Source organism: Protopterus annectens, chromosome 9.part0 (assembly GCF_019279795.1).
Source record: "Protopterus annectens isolate FY-2018-M chromosome 9.part0, PAN1.0, whole genome shotgun sequence".
In the NCBI taxonomy this organism is placed as follows: domain Eukaryota; kingdom Metazoa; phylum Chordata; order Ceratodontiformes; family Protopteridae; genus Protopterus; species Protopterus annectens.
Window position 1 is genome coordinate 1,724,547,833 of NC_056743.1, and position 18,326 is coordinate 1,724,566,158.

Below are 18,326 nucleotides of genomic sequence, written 5' to 3' on the forward strand. Positions count from 1 at the left end.
TAACTGTGGAACTAACAGTGAAAGCATCTATGTACATAGTGTAAATAGATATGTTGTACGACCTACATCCTGTGGTATTTGACATCAATGTATAAAATATATATACAGTCATGTTGTAAGATAGTTTTTATTTGTGACATTTATTAATGTAAAAATAAAAATAAAAATTATTGGAAAAAAAAAAACAAATTTGTTCAGTCACCATGGGCATCTCCTGCCACCAAGTACCTTAACCTAACAGACATGAAAAAAGTTCAAATAAATCATTTATGCTCATGAATGTCAGGTTTAGAGGTTCATAGGTGTTTACTAGGCTAACAATCACAAGGGCCTTTTCAAGCCTAGCCGTGCATCCCAAATCTTTGACAAGTTCTGTTACCCTTGATAAATGTAAGCAGGGCCTTGGGGAGATGAAACATGTACAAGCAGGGTCTAGGAGATGAACTATTTACAGGCTGCCTGTGTCCATTAGACATTAAGTTTGTTTGTGGTAGAATTTCACTCCTGCCACTCTTTTACTGTATTGTTACATCAGGAGGACTGGGATTATTCATCTACAAGCAGTAAGAGTCTGCCTGGTCTATCTGAGATAGGAAATGTACAAAAGGGTTCAAAGTGTAGTCGTTTTATTAGTCAGAGGGCTCAGTGGTCAGTTTTCTGTATTCCCAATGCTGCCATAAATTTGGCACATTTGCTACAGAACTGCTTGATGTGTTAATAACCTGTACAGATGCAAACATCTGGAAACATTGTTTATTTTCATAGGTTCATAGGTGTTTACTAGGCTAAGGACCACAAGGGCCTTTTTAAACCTAGCTATGCATCCCAAATCTCTGACAAGTTCTGATACCCTTGATAAGTGTAAGCCGAGGCTTGGGAGATGAAACATTTACAAGCAGGATCCGGGAGGTGAACCATTTACAGACTGCCTATGTCCATTATAGGTTTATAAGTTCATAAGTGTGTACTAGGCTAATGGCCCTGGAGCCTTTACAAGCCTAGCCCATAAGATTACCCTGGCATCTTGCCACCTGACCTTAGTTCCCAGTGCCTCTGTCGAGTAAAGCCACTGGAGTGATCTCTGGGGTGAATTTTCTATTTCCCTTCCACTCATCAAGATTTCTCTTGAAGGGGGCCAGTGAGGTGCTCTGCTTGACATGTATGGGAAGTCTATTCCATAGCATGGGCAGTCTCTGGGTTATTAACCTGTGCTTCCAGCATGTTTTGTTGATTGTGGTAATGAGGTTGAAGTCTCTGGAGCATGTGGTTCGGAGGGATTGGTATTTCTTTAGATGTAGCATTTCTAACAGAGCTGGGTCAGACATGGCTTTGTAAGTCAAGCAGAGATCACATCTAAGTAGGTGATATGAGACAGAGAATAGTTGGAGTTTTTTAAGTCTGTCCATATAGGACAAATGTTTAAGGCCCAGGATCCTCTTTGTGAGGTACTTTTGTGGCCTCTCCGGTTGTTGCAGGTGTTTAGTGAGGTACATGTCAAATGGGGCATTGTACTCAATAATTGGCCTTATGAGGGAAGAGTAAAGGGAGACAATGACCTCTTTCTTCCTGGATGCAAAACTCTTAGTAATGCGATGTGCCACATAGAAGGACTTTCTAACCACAGTGGCAATGTGGTGGTCAAAAGAGAATTTGCTGTAAACCTGTGTTCCCAGATCTTTTATAACACCTTCTGTGTTCAGCGGACTGCCATCAATGTGGTAATTCATGGGAACTGGGCTTTTCCCAAAGGGGATGATGACACAGGTTTTGGCATTGAGCTTAAGGCCATGGTTCTGACACCAGTTATTGTTCTCAGTGAGGCCTTTCTGTAGGATGTTAGCATCACTTGGGGAGTTAATAATAGCTCCCAACTTGAAATCATCTGCAAACTTTGTCAGCCAAAGTCCCTTCATGTTAACCTGGACACCAAACAGGACAGGACCAAGGACCGAACCATGTGGGATTCCACTTGTGACTGGTCAGCAGTCTGACTTGGAGTCAGTTACTTTTCCACTGTGGGTTCTACCCATGATCCAGTTTGCAACTCACCTAGTGATACAGGGGTTGATGTATAGCTTAGTGAGTTTTTCTATGATTCCTGAGTGGGGAATACAATCAAAGGCCTTGGTCAGATCAAGGTAGGCTGTATGAACCACCTTGCCTTCATCCACAGCTCTGGTGACTGACTCAAAGAAGTTGACCAAGTTGAGCAGGCATGATCTACCCTTCTGTTAAATAAAATTAAGAATCCAATACACAGGAGGTTCAGATTCAAAAGTTTACTAGTGTACACCAGGAGGCAAAAAGCCATACAAGTACAGAATTTTGTCTGACATGATACAGGAAGCACCCAATTTTATATAGGTTTAACATTCAAGCTATGCCCACCTTACTGACGTGATATGTCACAGGGCATCTACATCACTTTAGCTTACAATTCTTCATTCATTAAGTCTTGCTGATGCTGTATATTTTAAAAAACTTTTCCTCTAGATACAATACGGCCTTGCTATCCAGCTGGTCAGTCATAATGTCTTTCTGTAAAGTTACTTATTCAAGGTTTCATATCAGTTCGAATACAATAGCAGCTTCAGTCTTTTAATGCATGCCTTTGTTCTCTTGTTACACTTCCTCACACAGCTGTGTGCTATCTAAGTAACACATATACAAGGCCAGATCATTCCAACAGGAAAGAGCAGAATATTTCATTATTTCACACATTTAATTTCGTGACCCAGCAGATAATCACTTGTGAAAGGCATAAACATTAAAACTTGCTAAGCTAGCATTCTGTCAGGGTCAGAGATCAGGTTTTGCTTCAAGCCACACTGCAGTTTCAAAACTACTTCACATTTAGACATGAATTAATTTTACTATTATATGATTAATAGAATAAAATGCATTATATACTACTTTGCTTTTAAACTAGCATTTCTCATGTATTCAAATACACATTTTTCTAAGATTTCCCCCCCTATTAATACTTTTTATTCTATTTTGAAGTATGCATAGTGTCATTTCATCTCCTAGCATTTTCCACTCAGGATTTTCAGCTAGGTGAGTCATTCAATCTATACTTCAGAAAAAGCGTCATCTGAAATCAATCTTTCAATTTCAATATCTTGGTAGAAAGTTTCAGTAACAGATACATCAACAAATTCTTTGATTAATTTTTTCATGCAGGGAATTCCACAGCAAACACATGTTCCTATTAGGAGTATACCCACACAAATGGCAATCAGAATATTCATTAGGATGGAACCCCACCCCCCAAATAGATTCTGGAAAAAGTCCGTCAGTGGGTTTGGGCCTGGTTCAGTCATGGCTGATACTTGCTGAATTACCTCTAGGTGGTTATTTATCTCATGTTGATTGTCAGGAATAAAAGCACAGCATTCTTCTTTGATAAGCACGCACATACCACCTCTCGCCGCTAGGGTGAAGTCAAGAGCCATTCGATTTTGTAGCACAACAGTTCTCATTGCATTCACTTCATCAGTCACCAATTCTAGGGCGGAAAAAGTTGCATTACTCATTACTTCGAGAAGTTTCGACAACTTTCTCAGCTCCCAGATTGATTTGACTGCTCCATAGGCTGGTAATATTCCTGCCCAGGATATAACACTGTCACTCAAGTCCATATGAGTCAATTCGCTTTTGTCTTTTACTGAATTATGGTCTTTCCAACCAGCTTCGATCTTCCCAACTGGATTCACAGGTTTCTTAACTGGACCTTCAGATTTTCGAGCTGTTTCTTTTACATTTCATATCTTACCCAAAGGCAATTCTGCAGTATGTCTTATTGCCGGAACCAAGTAACCCAAAAAACAACTGCCGGACCAATTCTCAGGTAACCATTTATATGCTTTTTTCCCACAAATAAAATAACAGTTTTCTACTTTAGTACTAATACACATCAGCCCTGCATGAAACATTTTCTGATCTATAACTGACAATTGTTTAAACAAAACTGGATTTCTTTGAATGTCACTCATAGTTGTTTTCAATGAGTTTAAATCTTCTTCTTTCGGCTTATCCCGGTTAGGGGTCACCACAGCGGATCACCTGTCCGCTCATGATTGGCAGTGGAGTTTTACAGTGTCAAGTTGCCAGCCCGGCACCCAACCTTCCACAGAAGGCACACACATGCACACACTTACACCTAGGGCCAATTTAGAGTGTCCAATTCACCTACAGCATGTCTTTGGGATGTGGGAGGAAACCAGAGCACCCAGAGGAAACCCACATGACCACAGGGAGGACATGCAGACTCCGCACAGAAGGCACCCCAGCCAAGGATTGAACCGGAGAACTTCTTGCTGTGAGGCGGCAATGCTAACCACTGCACCACCGTTAATACGAGTCATAATTAGTATTGCAAAAAGTATTGCCATTACTATTCTTAATATAACATCGGTAAGATATGGTTATATTACAATTGCTCCAGCCCACCTGGAGAGTGTAATTTTTGTAGAAACATACAGCTCCTTTTTGTGTGACAGGTAAAAATAAAGCTATTTTGTCCTGTGATCTCACAGTTCCTGTGTCGAAAAGTAAATTCTCCCAAGTCTCATTTATCCCCAAAGGGACAGCGGACATTATCAGTCCTCCATATGCTGTTGGTATAGCTGTACAAACCCAGCAATTTGAAATGTTCATAGTCTCTGCATACACACGTTTCATGGCTAGGTATGTGTTAAAATTTGGATGCCAGTCTATAGACGTTTCATCATGCCTTCCCACTTTCACTTGTGTGGTTGTGTGTAGGATAAACCACAGCAAGAGGAAAATTGTCACAATTACAGTTAATAAATGTACACACAACAAAATGATTATGCAACATCTCTGGGGTTGATCTAAACTTCTATTCATTTTGTTTTTGGCCATCTCGGTCTGGTTGTGTATCAGTCACAAAGTTTTTATCAAGTTGAAAGTTCTTTACCGGTTTACAATGCATCAAATGAACCCAGGACATCCTCTCAGCCACTCTAACTGCAGTAGGCGTTGCCAACAGAACCTGGTACGGTCCGTCCCACTTTGGACTCGCCCAATTCTTCCTTTTCGTCACTTTCACCCAAACGTTATGTCCCAGGAACCAAGACTGCTTCCACCGGTCTGGTCTGTTCCTTATCTGAAAGAGAGTTAAACTGCAAAACAGATATATTTGTTAACAGTTTCCTCATATAACTAGCTAATGAACTGTCAGCCTCTTGCTCTGCAGGCATGAGAGCTTTCCACTGAGGCACATAATATGCTCTCCCAAAAACCATTTCAAAGGGAGTCAAACCCTTTACATTTGGAACCATTCTCATACTCAGCAGTGCCAAAGGCAGACAGTATATCCAATTCTTTTGGGTCTCCTCCACTAGCTTCCTAAGTTTATTCTTTAGGATACCATTGTACCTTTCCACCAGTCCTGCTGACTGTGGGTGGTAAGCACAATGGTTCTTCAAGGAGATGCCAAAAAATCTCCCAAGCTGGTGAATCGTTTGATTCACAAAATGTGTGCCATTGTCACTATAAATCTTTTCCGGAATGCCAAATCTAGGGATTACTTCTTTTATCAGGGCTTTTGCCACTGTTGCTGCATCCGGGTTTTTGGTTGGAAAAGCTTCTACCCATTTAGAAAACATGTCTACAATAACTAAACAAAACTTTTTCCCTTCACATTTATTCAATTCTATGAAATCCATACAAATAGTATGGAACGGGTATGGTGGTATAGGAAAACTTCCTTGCTTGGTTTTAAATGCCCCTTGTGCATGGTGCTTGTTACAAGTATGACAAGCTGCACAACATTTTTTTGTGTAATTTGTGTATCCATTTGTTTGGAATATTCAATTCACTAATTGCACCATCCCCCCTGTTGAGACATGGCACTGCCCATGGCTCAACAAAGCTGCATATCTAAATAAATTAGACGGCAATATTGGTTTTCTTTCTTTGGAAATGTACAGTCCATTCTCAAGAATTGCACCTCGTTTTACCCATTTTTGTTTTTCTGCTTTTGTAGTAAGCATCTGCATTGTTTTTAACATGTCTAAATCTAAAATCTCAGAGGGTTGTAATTCCTCATTTAAAAGTAAAGTTTCTGAGTCTGAGGCTGCTTGCTTTGCAGCTGCATCAGCTCGTGCATTGCCTTTCAAAATCTTATCCTGCTGTTTTGTATGAGCTACACATTTACAAATAGCTACTTTGGTATGTAACTGAATAGATTCTAATAACTCCAAAATAAATTGCACATGATTAATAGGTTTTCCACTAGATGTTATCATTCCTCTATTTTTCCATTGTTGTGCAAATACATGTACTGTAGAAAAAGCATACTGACTATCAGTATATATGTTCACACTTTTATTTTTTGCTAAAGTACATGCCCTTGTCAAAGCTATCAATTCCGCTGCTTGTGCAGATAAGTTGTGTGGTAAGGACTGAGCTTCTAAAATTTCATTGTCTGTAACTACTGCATACCCCACCAGATTCTTCCCTGTAGGACCCCTTCTGCATGAGCCGTCCACGTAATATGTCACCTCGGCATTATCCAAGGGCATATCTGTAAGATCTTGTCTAGGTAAAGCTAACTGTTCAATTTCCTGCAGGCAGCTGTGTGGTGTGCCCTCTGCAGGAGTTGGAAGTAATGTTGATGGATTCAATGTCGTACATCATTCAATTGTCATATGAGGTTGGCTCAGCAGTATAGTCATACATGAAAGATGTCTAGCAGGAGAAAGGTATGCCACTTTCTCTTGCAGTAAAATTATTACAACTGCATGAGGCACTCTTAATGTGAGAGGGTGGAATAACACCACTGAGGCCGAAGCCTGTACTGCCATTGCGGCTGCAACTACTGCTTGTACACAGTGAGGCAAAGATCGCGCCACTGGGTCTAACTGTGATGAATAGTAGGCTATGGGGCATTGCTTGTCCCCATGTTGTTGCGTCAATACTGACGTCATATACCCTTGCTTACAATCTACGGTCTGAAAGAACCGTTTGTGATAATTTGGAAGTCCTAAAACTAATAAAGAAGCTATCAACTGCTTCAACCTGCAGAAAGCCGTTTCTGCTTTGGTTGTCCATTGTAAAATGTCTTGTGCTGCCATTGGTGTCTTATATATCAAGTCAGTCAGTGGAGCAGATTCCAAAGCATAATTTGATATCCAGCTCCGACAAAAATTAGTTGTACCTAAGAAAGACATAATTTCTTTCTTAGTTGTTGGTTTGGGTGCTTGCAAAATTGCTGTTTTCTTTCCTCATCTAGTATTCTACCTTCATTGGATATTACATATCCCAAGTATCTAACTTGTTTTCTCCAAAGTTGTAACTTACTTTTGTTTACTTTGTGTCCTTGTGTTGCTAAAAATTTCAATAATGCTACAGTATCCTCCCTGCACTGTTGCTGGGTGGGGGCTGCTAGCAAGATGTCATCTACATAAAGTAGAATTTGACTACCACCCGGTGGGGTAAACCCTACCAGGTTGCTAGCTATTTCTTGTGCAAATATTGTTGGGCTCTCACAATATCCCTGTGGTAGTCGAGTATACGTATACCTTTTACCCTGAAATGTAAATGCAAGCCAATATTGACTATCAGGATGTATAGGTATTGAAAATAAAGCATTGCTAATATCTACCACAGAGAAATACTTCTGTTGTGGTTCTAAATCATTTAACAAAGTATGTGGGTCTGGCACCATGGATGCTCTAGATATTACTGCACTATTTACAGCTTTTAAATCTTGTACCATCCGCCATTCCCCGTTTGCTTTTTTAACAGGAAATAGGGGTGTATTACATGGTGAATCAGGAGATTCTACCAGTACTCCTTCTTTGAGTAATGCTGCTATTATAGGCTTAATTCCTATTTCTGCATCCTTTCTCAAAGGGTATTGTCTTTTCTGTGGTCTAAAAGCTGACTTTGGGGTAATTGTAACTGGTCCTGCTGTTCGAATAAGACCTACATCTGACTTGTCTGTTGACCAAAGAGTTGTTGGAATTTCACATAAGGCCTTTTCTTCTTCTTCTAATAAAAATGCTAATCAGCTGTCCTCGCTAGATTGCAAGTGTACAGCTGGATGTGTCTGTGTCAACCAATTCAGTTTTTGTTTTTGTATCCCTTGTTCTGACAGTTCTAAATCAGTCTGTTTCTCCCATCTTGTTACTTTGTCTCCTAAATCTGCCCATTTAACACTTTTATTCTTTGTCAAGCTGACATGTGGCAACCGATTTGATTTATACAATGCAAGGAATTCTTGAGGTAATGAACAGCTAACTACACTGTTCCCCTTAGTATCCCAGTACAAAGTATGCAAAACCAATCTAGTTGCACGATTTTTAAACAATTCTTGCTCATATTCTCTATCAGGTCCTGGTGTAGTACAGTGGTATAGAGTACAGTGTAACAAATGCTGTCGATCAGTGTCAAGGGGGGGCTTTACTGATGGCTACGTTCATCAGTTCCTCGGTTACTGCCCCTGGACCAGTCGTGACTAGGTCCTGGCTGTACCAGTAAAAAGTTTCACCCTCCGGTCACATTACAAAGGTATCCATTTGTCTCTGAGCCTCCATACCTTGTACAGTTGGAACTACTGCTATGCCAAATATCTGCATAACGTCCCTGCCCAGTAAGTTTACTGGACACTCTGCAGAAACAACTATTTTACTTTTCTGGGTCATACCTGAAACAGGGTCAGTTATTGCTATATCATGGGAAAGTGGTTCCCTGTATAGCTGAGCATTTGCAGCTTTTACCAGTATATAATCAGGTGATTCGGAATGTTCTGGTAACTTGGAGGGGTGTATCAAAGTCCGTGATGCTCCTGAGTCACATAGGAATTTGACTTCCCTTCCCTTCACCAGAAGTGTAACTTCCAGTTTCGTATCCGCTAAGTAGAGCTCTAAGCTCAATAATGCTAAGTCCAAAATTTCACCTTCTTCATCCTCCATATCTACTTGCACTTCCTCTACTCCTTCTATAACATTTACATTTGTTTTCTGTTTATTAACTTTTCCTGATGATTTCTGACTTTCACTTGATGTATCCTCACTATCATAGTCAGTCCTCATCGCCTTTATCTTCTGTAATTACCTTTTTGTTTTGCCTACAATCCCTTGCTAGATGTCCTTTTTTCCCCGCACTTGAAGCATTCACCTCTCTTTTTCCTCTCTTCAAAATCTTCTGATCGTTTGTCAGACTGTTTGTTTCCCTGGGCATTCTCCTTGCCCTTTTTACCTGACTGTAATACAAATACTTCAGCTCCGTCTTCAGCAGTGAAGACTTGCGCCTTCTTTTTCTTTTTACTATTAAAATGTCTCTCAGCATGTCTAGCGTATTCGAGTAAGGCTTGTAGCCTCCCTGTTTGATGATCTATCATATGCTTCATAATGAAGCTACTAATAGGTGCAATGCAACCTTTCAAAAATGCATTTTTTAATTGTTGTTCATACGGGGAATCATTTGTTTGGTTCTCAGGAACCGACATACCGCTATGATTATTAAAACATTCTAATAATCTAGCATAATATCCATCTATTGTCTCATTTTCCTGTTGTATGCATTGATTAATGCAAGTCCAGTCTGCTCTGGGTTTCCATTTCTCAGAGATTTGGTCTGTCAGACCTTTCACTCTGTTGTCTAACTCTGTGTTACTATGTGGGAGTGGTCTGAGTTCTGCATTACGAGGATTCCAGGCGCCACAAATCATGTGCCAATCTGGACCTATAATTTGTCTTACTACTTTTTCTACTTCTTCCCCATTCAAGTGGTAACTTAACCTCATGCCTTGTAAATTTTCTAAAAATTTTGTAAAATTAACTTTCGGATGGGGGATTCCCTTAGTAGCCTTCCGGATGTCTTCCGGTGTCCATGGTCTATATACTAAGAGTGTTGGATCCTGCCCTTCCTGTCCTGCCTGAGGATTTGGAACTTCTATAAGTGGGCATATTTCTTCCTCACTCTCATCCTGTAGATTTCTCTCTATTTGGTATGATTCTGTGTCCCTATGTGTTTTACGTGTTCGGGACCTAGTCTCAATAGGATCTCTAACAAATGGTTGTGATCTTGCTGAAACTTCAGGCTAACGTGGAGGCAGACCAGCCTGTCCACTCGCTTCATATCCTGAAAAGGGTAAGGGAGGGGGTAAGGGAGGAGGAGGAGGGGCTGTCGCTATTACCAAGTAATTATCCTCTTTGTCTAAAAATAATGTTTTTGAATTTTTAAGCTTCTGTTCTCTACGATTTGCTTCCTCAATCCACCTGTGCGCTTGAGGAATGCCTAGTTGGCGTTGCTTTTTTGCCTGACCTCCTGCATCAAATTTAAGCTGTTTAAGGAGTTTAACTAGTGAAGTTTTATCTAGTTTACCATCAAATTCATATTTGTTAACCCATCTCGTATAATACCTAACGTTATCAGAACGCTGTAATTGCATGTATTTTGCGTCTTTGGTTAGGGGCGGATCTCGCGAGGTTTTAGTGCACTGATTACCCATGTCAAAGAAAATGTTACGTAACCCTTTTTTATCACGTGATATCAAGTTCTTAGTTCCTGTTTACAATTTATCTAGAATAACTGCCTACCTTATTCTGTTACCCTGATCTATGACCAAATATACAGTACTTCCTTTTGTCCCTGATCTGCAAAACAAATCTTGACAACAATATACTGTAACCTAGTCCCTGATCTAAAACAGAAAAAAGGCAAATTCTTCCTACCTGAGCCTCCGGTATTGAAAATCGTTCAGGTTCCGCTTTCTGGCCACAGATCAGAAAGTGGCCAGCCTCTTTACACACGACAATTCAGTCGGAGGTCTTTTCACTCAAGAAGAACCATTTCGGTAACTTCTCCTGCGTAGTATTCGACCACCGGTACGCTCTGATCTGCGGCTTACCAAGGGAATTCCGTCTTGCGAAGGACCAAACTGTTAAATAAAATTAAGAATTCAATACACAGGAAGTTCAGATTCAAAAGTTTACTAGTGTACACCAGGAGGCAAAAAACCATACAAGTACAGAATTCTGTCTGACATGAAACAGGAAGCACACAATTTTATATAGGTTTAACATTCAAGCTATGCCCACCTTACTGACGTAATATGTCACAGGGCATCTATATCACTTTAGCTTACAATTCTTCATTCATTAAGTCTTGCTGATGCTGTATATTTTAAAAAACTTTTCCTCTAGATACAATACGGCCTTGTTATCCAGCTGGTCAGTCATAATGTCTTTCTGTAAAGTTACTTATTCAAGGTTTCATATCAGTTTGAATACAATAGCAGCTTCAGTCTTTTAATGCATGTCTTTGTTCTCTGTTACACTTCCTCACACAGCTGCGTGCTATCTAAGTAACACATATACAAGGCCAGATCATTCCAACAGGAAAGAGCAGAAGATTTCATTATTTCACACATTTAATTTCCTGACCCAGCAAATAATCACTTGTGAAAAGCATAAACATTAAAACTTGCTAAGCTAGCATTCTGTCAGGGTCAGAGATCAGCTTTTGCTTAAAGCCACACTGCAGTTTCAAAACTACTTCACATTTAGACATAAATTAATTTTACTATTATATGATTAATAGAATAAATGCATTATATACTATTTTGCTTTTAAACTAGCATTTCTCATGTATTCAAATACACATTTTTCTAACACCTTCACAAAACCAAACTGTGTGGGATATAGAGTTTGGCGATTCCATATATCCTTGTTTATTAGGGCCATGATGATGTGTTCCATAGCTTTGCATATCATACTCATCAGGTTAATGGGCTGATAGTTCCCAGAGTCTGTACATATGTGTCAAAAAAGGGATACATTTCTTGTTCCTACTCCATTTGTTCAAATTTGACTTGAAATGGGTTAATTCTGCTTCATATGGATGGGGAGCCTGTTCCGGAGATGGGATAGTCTCTGAGATACATACCTGTTTCTCCAGCAGGTCCTAATTATATAACAGGCAAGGTTTAAGACTTTAGAATGGGTAACTCTTGTGCTGTTTTTTTTTTCTTTTTTTGTGGCTATGCAGGAGGTCCATCAGAGTGGGGTCTGACAATGACCTATATGCCAGGCACATATCTCCCCCTCAAAAGCTTGTAGAAGACAGAATACAGGGATATGACCTTGAGACTGTCTGTATAGGACATTTACTTGCTCCCTTTATTCTTTTAGTGAGGAACTTCTGTGGACGTTCCAGTTGTTGGATATGCCTGGTTAAGTACACACCAAAAGGGGCATTATACTCAATGATAGGTCTGATGAATGGCAAATACAGTGGAACAATGACTTCCTTGGACTTAGATGCCATACCTTTGTTTATAAGTTGCGCAACATAGAATGATTTCCTCACTACTGTATACACATGATTGTCAAAGGCTAGATTACTGTCTATGTGTGTCCCTAAGTCCCTGACTACTGGATCAACTGTAAAGGGTGTGTTCTCAATATGATAGTTACCAAGGATGGATGACTTCTTGAAGGATACTATTATGCATTTCTTCTCATTTAGTTTTAGTCCATGGCTCTGACACCAGTTGTTTGTCTGTGTCAGCCCTTCCTGGAGAACATTTGTGTCAGTGTGAGATTCAATGACAGCTCCTAATTTGCAATCATCTGCAAATTTAGTTAGCCAGAGACCACTGACATTGGCCTTGACTTCAGTGAAGTAAAAGCCAAAACGGAGAGATCCAAGGACTGGTCCCTGAGGGACTCCACTTGTGAAAGGCTTCTTTGTAGAGGTGGACTCCACAATTCTAACTTGGGTCCTGTCTGTGAGACAGTTGGCTATCCACCAGGTGACATATGGGTTTGTACCTAACTTCTTGAGTTTGTCAACAATGCTGGAATGGCATATTTTGGCAAATGCCTTGACCAGGTCAAGGTAGGCAGTGTGAACCATTTTGCCCTCATCCAGTGCTTTGGTGACATTCTTAAAGAAGTCCACCAGGTTGAATAAGCATGAGCGGCCCTTGATGAAAGCAAACTGGGTTGGGTCCAGTGTCTGGATGTTTGCTATATCACTATTGATCATTTCCATGATAATTCTTTCCATGTCTTTACATACAAGACTAGTGAGACTTATGGGTCTGAAGTTTCCAGAGTCTATAGATGTCCCACTTTTGTGCAGAGGGATGACTGTTGCTGTTCTCCATTCATGAGGCACAATGCCTGTTTGGAGGATAAAATTAAATAGGAATTCCAGAGGGCCTAATAGGTCATGTTTTATGCTATTTAGAAGGCATCATGAGATATTGTCTGGGCCCATTGATGTAGTGTTTTTGGCCTTAGAGAGAGCATTAAGGACCTGTTCTCTAGCGATAGCAGGGGGAGATATATGTGAAAGTTTACTGTGCTATTTGTTGTTTTCTTTGGCCTACTTTACAGTTTAAAGTTGCATTTTCAAACTGCTATAAGGGCTGCTTTTCTACACTGAAATACCAATGTATTGATGATGATGGATGCAGCTAGTGTTTCTTATTTTGTGTTAGGCATCTGTTTGAGGTTCCTTAACAGCTGGGTATCAGACCAGTCAATTGAAATTAACAGGGTCAAAGTCTGCACTTTTGTGGCAGGAGAGGGCTAATTTCACCTACATGAGCTAGTAGTTGATGATGGAAAGTTCATTGTGTTTTTACCTGATTGGGCTTAGGGCATAGTTCACATAAAGCTTGCTTTTTCTGATCTTATATAAGCCTCGCATTTGCAAGAAGCTGCTCTTCATACATCGGTTGTTACTGGTGACTTGTATACATGCCATCATCAGCAGTTGAAATTTCCCTATGGGAACAAACTCAGAACTTAACCTCAGTCCTGCTTTATTCATGGGGCAACTAGTTTGTGCAGTAAGCAGCATTTATGCATTTAGTTTGGACTATTTAGGTCTACCTTACCTTATCATAGCATCCAGGACTATTGCTGCTCAAAGAACATCTGGTCTTTGCAGTGGGCAGCATCTCTGGTAAGTTTAGCAGCAGATTACACCAAGTAAGCACCCTTCCATCATCTGGTTATAAACACCCTCCACTCCTACCGCTTGCAACTACACATTAGGACCTGTAGCCATGGATGGGCACTTTTCTGCTATCTCTGCATCTGGCTTGGTGGACATGGTCATCCTGAGGCAGTGTAACAATTGCCTTATGCACACTGACAACCACTTAATTCTTGAACAGACAAATACAGTATGTGAGAGAGATGTAGTTACACACTGACACTGGAGACTACACTCTTGCATACAGACAGAAAAAAACAACAGACAGGTTGTCAGTAACTTACACACATCACTCATTGCACCCATAAAGGACCACACATAGATCCACATATGCAGAGTTGCTCGCATGTAACTTATTCAAACCTCAAAGGCCTCTCAGGCACAGTCCTCAGGAACTCTGCATGCATACAAACAAGACAACTCCTATCACAATACATAAAGCCACAACTCATTGTGTCTCAACAACCAATCCCATAAGACAAAATACTCCATGACCAATATTCTGGTCATAGGAGACTCCATTGTGAGAAAAACTAATGCCCCTCTTACCAGGCTGGACAAGGGGAAGGTTACATTTAGTTGCCAGTCAGGGGCTAAGATTCACCAGGTCATGCAAGATCTCAGGTCACTCACCCCTAAGTACCAGTATGACTCAGTCATAGTCCACGTGGACATGACTGACCTGAGACATACCTCTTTAGTCTATATGAAGACAGACATGATTGACCTCTCAAAATATATGTCACCAGCAGGTATGACACTATAATTGATCAGCATTCTACCATCTCCAAGGATCATGCCAATGTACTAGAAGAAAATGATTGACTTTAACAATTGCTTTTGCTACCAGTATCATTCCAAAGGGGTCCTATACTTGTCAGCCTAGGAGGACATAGTTGACGGGCCATGCTGATTTTCCAAGGATGGTCTTCACCTGTCACTACTAGGCTTTCAGATATTGGCCAAAACATTATTCACCCCTATAGTGCCTTTTTTACACACTGCCTAAAAGAAAAAAACTTCCAAAAGAACAAAAGCTACTCAAGACTAGCTTAAGTATTACTGTTCAATGCTATGAGTCCTACCAAGAAAATGCACTCCCTGGAAGCACTCTTCAGCCTGGATAATGGTGACGTAACTGAAACATGGTTCAAAGCCATGGAACGCACTCTGGCAGTGCAAGGCTCTAATGCCTTTTAGATATTCCAACCATCCACTGAACATGAAAAAGCAAAACGTGGAGGTGTATCTATCTACATAAAGGATAAGCACACCTCAGGGCTCGTCAAACAATATGACATGCTTGAGCTACTCCATGCCCAACTAAACATGGGAAAAATCCTTTACCATATTCTTTCAAGCTACAGGTCCCCCACCATAAATCAGGAAACCCATACATCATACCTGAAGTTACTAGAATCACTCACCATCCAGCCTAATACCACACACATGGGTGATTTTAACTACCCCTTCAGTAATTGGGAAGCATACACAAGAGACCTGTATGAACATATAAACAATTGCATAGAAACAACAGTACTAGACTGAAATAAACCCATGCCAAACTGCAAAAACAAGCCACTCCATGGATCCCTGCTGTTAATAGGTTGTATAACAAAAGAAAGAAAATTCTGTTGAGAAGTAAGATGGAATATGCACAACAGAGCAAAACATCCCCCCATTAGTCTAAGCAGTGGAATCAGGGAAGTAGTCAAGTCTCTGAAAGCAGACTTTGAGGTAAAAACAGCATCCAAAGTTAAAGATAATCATGAGACATTTTTCAGTTATGTCCGCAATCTCAAGGGCAGCACACAACAATGTGTGTAATTAGTTGGATTAAAAATTAAATCATTTGATATTATGTTTTTTTTATTACTGTTTTCTATTTTTATTTTTGGTTTACTAGTAGTGGTTTGTTTGGAATTTTAAGTCAGAGTCTCTGTGGGCTGCCGTTTGGATTTATTAGTTTATTTGTTTTTCTGTTTTTGGTTCAGATCACCTACACTCAGCCAGAAGATATAGCAAATCTGCTGGCCAATAAATTCAGCTCAAATTTCACCTCCTCATCACCCCAAGTACTCCTCCCAAGAAATGCCCTCCACCGCTGCACTACCAATTATTACCAAAGAACAAGTTGCCACTGCATTCTCTAAAGCTAAAAACATGGCTTCATTGGGGCCTGGTGACATACCATCTTGCCTCTTAAACAGCTTAAATTAGGACTTATCAGACCCATTAGGATCTCTGTTTAACCACAGCCTCTGGACTGGCTTTGTCCTGATAGAGTGGAGGACAGCAACCATCATCCATCTGCATAAAAATGGGACCATCTACTGACCTGGGAAATCACAGACCCATAAATTTGACGACTGTTATGTGTAAATCCATGGAAAGAATAATTATGGACCTGATAAATAATGACATATGAAACCTCCAAACACTGGACCTGACCCAATTCAACTTTGTCAAGGGCAAGTCATGACTACAGAATCAGGTGGATTTCTTTGAGAAAGTCACTAAGGTCATAGATGAGGGTAAAACAGTACATACCTCCTACCTCGACCTGGCCAAGACATTTGAAATATTTCCCCACTCGGGTATTACAAATAAACTCACACAACTGGGCATAAATTCCTACACTGACAAATGTATAGCCAACTGGTTCATGGACAGGACAGATGTGGTTAAAAATGGGTGAGTCCAGATCCATCAAGATGCTAGTTACTGGTGGTGCAAATAGGGCTCAGTGCTGGGGCCACTCCTCTTCGGAATATATTACTCTCAAGTAAAGGCTAATGTGGAAGACCTCTGGATAACAAAGTATGCCAACAAATGCAAGCTGAGGGCAATCAATGAATCCTCTAGTGACGTAAATATTCTTCAGGAGGGTCCATCTCAAATTATTGGTACCAGAACCATTACCTAAAACTAAATGTGAAAAATAAATGCATTACACTTTGGGATGTCAAATACCCCCCTGCAAATTACTACATCAACAGTACACCCCTAAGAGTAGACTCAGAGGTGAGAGATAGTAGTGCTATTTCTGTTATGGACAGGAACAATCTGTTAGTTTCTCAAAGCATAGCACAGATCCATGCCATCCTCTTAGGGGCCATATATGCTGGGTAAAACTGGGTTATACTGGCTAGGCCTGTAAAGACCCTTAAGCTGTTAGCCTAGTAATTTCCTATGAACCTCTGAACATAGGTACCAAACCAGTGATGAAGTTCATATCCCACATACAATTGTCAAGGGTGCACTTGAATTGGGTTGGGGAGGAATTCTACTTCACATGGATGAGGAGCTTGTTCCAGAGATGGGGTAGTCCTTAGGATAATACCTGTCTCTTCAGCAAGTCATATTTATATGACATGCAAGGTTTACGTTTTTAGAATAAGTAATTCTGGTGCTGTTTGTTTTGTGGATATGCAGGAGGTCCATCAGGGTGTACTCTGACAATGCCCTGTATGCGAGTTATAGAGCTCCTCCCAACAGCCTGTAGGATACAGGGACAGGGTTTTGAGGTGGTCTACATAGGACATGTTACTTACACCCTGTATTCTTTTAGTGAGGAATGTCTGTGGATGTTCTACTTGTTGGATATACCTGGTTAGGTAAATACCAAAGGGGGCACTGTACTCATTCAGAGGTCTGACGAATGCTGAATAAAGTGGAACAATGACTTCCTTGGACCTAGATGCCATACCTTTATTTATAAGTTACACAACATAGAATGATTTCCTCACTACTGTAGACACAAAATGGTCAAAGGCTAGATTACTGTCTGTGGGTCTATGTGTGCCCCAAGGTCCCTGATTACTGGGTCAACTCTTAGGGGTATGTTGTCAATGTGATAGATACCAGGAGTGGATGACTTTGCAAAGGATACAATTATGTATTTACTGGCATTTAGTTTTAGTCCATGGACCTGACACCAGTTATTTGTCTGTGTCAGCCCTTCCTAGAGAACATTTGGGTTGGTGGGAGATTCTATGACTGCTCCTAATTTGCAATCATCTGAATATTTAGTCAGCCAAAATAGGAGCAGTGCCAGGACCAATCCCTGAGGGACTCGGATTGTGACTGGTCTCTTTGTAGAGGTGGACTCCCCAATTCTAATTTACCGGGGTTGGGTGACATAAGGGTTCATACCTAACCTCTTGAGTTTGTCTACAATGCCTGAATGGGGTATTGTGTCAAATGTCTTGGCCAAGGCAAGGTTGGCAGTGTGAACCATTTTGCCCTCTTACATTGCTTCAGAGACCTTTTCAAAGAAGTCGACCAGGTTGAGTAGGCATGACCTGCCCTTGATGAAAACAAATTGAGTTAGGTGCAGT